General features: G+C 29.8%; 1 long non-coding RNA gene across 1 annotated transcript; it reads left to right on the top strand.

Annotated features, from left to right (window-relative positions):
* The first annotated feature begins 1210 nt into the window (after positions 1–1210).
* Positions 1211–2766, top strand: LOC110704089. The gene is made up of 2 exons (XR_002507860.1): positions 1211–1634; positions 2567–2766. It is a non-coding gene; the product is annotated as an uncharacterized LOC110704089 (long non-coding RNA).
* Positions 2767–4847: the final 2081 nt, after the last annotated feature.

The raw sequence follows: 4847 nt of genomic DNA, 5'->3' as shown, positions 1-4847 counted from the left end.
TTCGATCCATGCTCACCCCTACAACTTAGGTCTCTAAATGAAGTCGATAGCTTGGCTACCACCTGAAAAAACTAGAGAAGGAGGCAATTGATAATGTAAGTTTATCTTAGTTTGATTATTTTATTAATTAAGTTTATACATGCATGTTTTTTTATTTATTTTTAATAATTGGTATTATTCACAATATTTGTATTTTTTTGTTATTTGTAGTTTATAGAAGAAAGCACTTAAGGGGGGAAGCGTTGAACTAGAAGGATGTTGATCGAACTGTAAATTTAGGTTTAAAGGAAATAACTCTAATAGTGAATTTTTTTCTCTATGATATCCATTTTCTTGAACCAGTTCCAACCAAGATCCAAGAAATGTAAGTGTTTCATTGTAAAATTTCAGTGGTGCATAATTTGAAGTCTTGTTAATTTCTACAACGCAAATATGAGGTTACAAATTTGTAGTCTTATATAATACGGAGTTTGTTTGAATAAAATTAAAGTTGTGAATGTTTCATTCAACAAAATAAATCAATATATAAAGTTAATAATAAGAAATTTTTTTCTTTATTTCATTCGTTACTTTTGTTTTAAGATACTTTTTCTTACTTTTTATTGAGCATTGGATTAGTAGAACACGTTAATTAGTTTAAGATCTATTTAATTAATTGTTTTGAAAGATATTTATTAATTATTTAAAGGTTTACAAAAGTAATTGAAATTTTAATGATTTTACAAAAATAAGATGAATTACAATTTGATTTTACGAAAATAAGATGAATTGCAAAAACTGATGAAAAAGATGAAGAATGTATAATTGCCGGCCCACAATTTTCATCTCATCGAGCACATAAGTATTGTTTTATTTTGAACTATAAAGGTAATTGTTTTTTAGTGAAACACCATGTATTACCAATATTCAAAAGAAAAAAGTACATCAAAATTTTAACAAAAACCTAAAGCTAGCAATAGGTAGTAAAATAATTGGATATGTTCATCAATCTGACACTAGTGGAAAAAATCTCATTCATAACAGGCTATTTGTAACGGCCAAAGCTTTACCCGTTAAGATATTCGTAACGGGCAAAATAGTGTCCGTTACGAATACTTATTTATTCGTAACGGGCAAAATAGTGTCCGTTACGAATACGTATGTATTCGTAACGGACAAATTAGTGCCCGTTACGAATACTTATTTATTCGTAACGGACACTATTTTGCCCGTTACGAATACTATATTACATGTAACAGGCGTATTTTGCCCGATACAAATGCCCAAACTTGGCCCAACGATGAGAGGAGCCCATTACTTGGCTTTTTATTAGGGTTTCACCTAATGGTCGCATTCCCCTCTTTCTCTGTCATTTCACACTCACTCACTCTATCTCTCTCTCCTCTCTTTCAATCTTCTCATCTCCTTCAATCTTCCCCGTACCTCTTTCTCTCTCATACTCAGTCCCTCTCTTCTCTCCTCTCCTCCATCAATCTTCCCCTTCCATTCATGACTAAATAGAACGAGGAGAGACAATAAATGGTTAAATTGGGGGTTTCACCTCTTTCTATCTAAACCCTCGTTCTATTTTCCCCTTCATCGGAGATCTCAAATGACCTCATACTCATCTCACTCGTACTGCTTGTATTCTGCAGGTTTGTGTGGTTTCTTTATTTTTTTTTTGTTTTTGTGACGTTTTTTAGGGTTTAGATGCTCGATTTTGAGGAGATCTGTCCGAATTGTTTTCTATCTAAAAATTTAATTCTTTTTATTTTTGTGTTGTTTTTGGAATTTGATGATATATTGTGGAAATGTTTTGTCTCGAAGTTGAATTTTGTTGTAATTTGAATGATTAGGGATTGATTTTATTTGATAATGGTTGTGATTTGCATCGGATTTTGGTAGCGAATGTGCGATTATTTTGTCATGTTTTGAGTGATTTGTTTGTATAATGTAAGGTTTTTGAGTTGGTGGATCATGAAAGTGGAATTGAGATTTTGTTGAACAGAGCATAAGTGGTCATTTTTGTTGTGCTGAATCTGAGCTTTCTGAATTGCTTTTGCATAGATCTGTCCGAATTGCTTTTGATCTTAAAATTTAATTTAATTTGATTTGTATTTGTTATTTTTATTGTCTTCATTTTTTTTCTGAATGAATTGTCTTCATACCATTGGGAGAATTAACTGAAACAAAAAAAAGGTGGATACATAAACACAAAGTTGAATAAAACAAATAAGACTGGACATGAATTGATTCCTTTCTGAAACAGAAAATCAGAGTAATTTCCTTTTTTTTTATTTTATTATTATATATATAATATATATATATATATATATATATATATATATTTATTTATGACAATTTCCTTGAATTTTAATGATATGGAATGTCATAAGGTATGTGAAATACATATTACACTTATTCGAACCAGTATGAATCTATTGGCACTTCCTTATGTTTTGAGTGTTACTTATGCTTGCTACTTCCTTATGTTATGTGATTTTGATGATGTTTAGATAATACTAGTATTTTTATATTAGACCCTAAAGGTTGATGCTTCAATTCAATTGTGTATGTTTCGGAGAAGATGATGAAGCAGAGACTATCCCTCTCTGAATTTGAACAATGTTAAGCGCGAGGAAGAAAAGGATAGATGACGAAGAAAAGGATACCAAGTTGCAACTCTGATGATGGAAGATGTAAATTTTTTTTTTTGATGGCAAGATGTAAATTATTTAATACAGTACAAATTTAAAGGGAAATTACAGTAATCTTGTTTTATTATTATAACAATCAGGATTTGTTTTTGCTCTTTTTATTTTGTTTTGTTTGATTGTATAATTTATGTGTATTTAAAATGAATAAAATATGGTTTTAATAAATAAAAAAACAAAAAAAAATAAAAAAAAATAAAATTTTCTAGTTCATTGATAAAATGGTCCAGCATGTGCTGGAATTTTTTTTTTTAATTTGGATCACACACTAATCGTAACGGGCAAATATAATGCTCGTTATTCGTAACGGACAAAATAAGTGTCCGTTACAAATAACCCGTTATTCGTAACGGACAAAATAAGTGCCCGGTACAAATAACCCGTTATTCGTAACGGGCGTTTTACATGTCCGTTACAGATAACTCGTTATTCGTAACGGGCACTTATTTTGTCCGTTATGAATAACGGGTTATTTGTAACGGACACTGCTCGTTACAAATAACATAGCCTATTCGTAACGGGAGCATACGTAACGCCCACTGCCCGTTACGGATGGGCTATTTTTGCCCGTTACAGATAGCTCTTTTTCCACTAGTGTGACACCAAAAGGTATTTTTAGGTATTCTAACAAGCGATAGATGAAAAATACTGACATAAAACGTTACAAATGAAGATTGAAAACTATTTGGGTATTTTTTTATTAAAAAAAAGGGTTGATTAGTTGATCTATCTGTAAAAGAAATTAAAGTTTGATTGATTTAACGTGTAATAGGACATAGACATGTCATGACAAAAAAACACTAAGAAAAATCTGTAGAAAAATAATCAAATCGAATAGTAGATCTATCACTAGAATAATTAAATTAGAGTTTGATTGATAAAACATGTAATAGCAAATAAATCGTGACGCAAAGCATTACAAAAATTTTGATAGAAAAACATAGGATTGATTCATTGATCTATTTCCAAAAGAAAGTAAATTTTTGATTAATTTAACATGTGATATAAAAAAATAACATATATATTAAAAATGAAGTTGAAAACTCCCATTGGCACCACTCTAGAATTGACTTTTACTATTGGTACAATATTATCTTCTTGTATTCCCTAGCTTCTTAAGGTTTTGAGGGCAATTTAGTCACGGTTGGGAAAAAGACTAATTTACAAGTGTACCAATGGGAAGACAAAAAGTTAATACTATACCAATTAGAAAAGTCAAATCTAGAGTGATACTAATGGAAATTTTCCAAAAATAATTGAATTAATACAATGAGTTACCACGGGAAGTGAGTACTTAAATACTGGCATAAATCAAATCAGAGTAATTATTAAGTAAAGTAAGAAAAATGCATGAAATAGAAAAAACCTCAAACTCTTCGTGCCCTTCAAATGAACATCACTAATTTACCAACTACCTTAAAAAAAATCAAAGTTGTTTGGTTGTTACACATAAAATAAAAATGGTGGATTTGAACATTCATGTAAATTAAGGAATAAGAGATTTGTTTCATTGACCATAAAAAGTGAAAATGTTAGAAGTGCAAATTACCACAAAATATGAGAATTAAATTACCAAGCCTCACCCCCCCTGGTAACTCACAAATCCTATGATTTGTAAATGTATTCAAAACAAACAAACATCTTTAGTCATTCCCTAGAAAATTTGATGCATGGATTTAATTCAAATGACATACAAATTCCTATAGTAATTTAATTTTTATGTCAACAAAAAACACCAAGAGAGATACAATATAAATCAATAGTAAACAAAACGAATATTTGAACAATGCACGGAGATATAACATCAACCATATACACATATAATTACACAAAATTTAATCATCATTTGATTCAAACATATATAAAGAATGAGCCAAAAAATGTTAATGATCCAAAAAATGTTATGCCAAAATTTAAAATTTCATAACGATTCACCAAAATGCGAATATTGAAGGTTTTCAAATTCCAAAGAGTAAATACAATTGGCGGCGAGTTTTCGTTAGGGTTCGCCATATGCTTTAAAATTGTAGGGATGTTGTATAAAATCGAGAAGGATGTAAAATGAGGATAAAAAATATAGAATAAACAATTGGACTACTAGGACATTTCGGTAAAATGATAGATACAATAAATTGATTGAGTAATTATCATGAT

The sequence above is a fragment of the Chenopodium quinoa genome, unplaced genomic scaffold (genome assembly GCF_001683475.1).
Source record: "Chenopodium quinoa cultivar QQ74 unplaced genomic scaffold, ASM168347v1, whole genome shotgun sequence".
NCBI lineage: Eukaryota > Viridiplantae > Streptophyta > Magnoliopsida > Caryophyllales > Amaranthaceae > Chenopodium > Chenopodium quinoa.
This window is presented reverse-complemented; position numbering and strand designations above follow the sequence as displayed.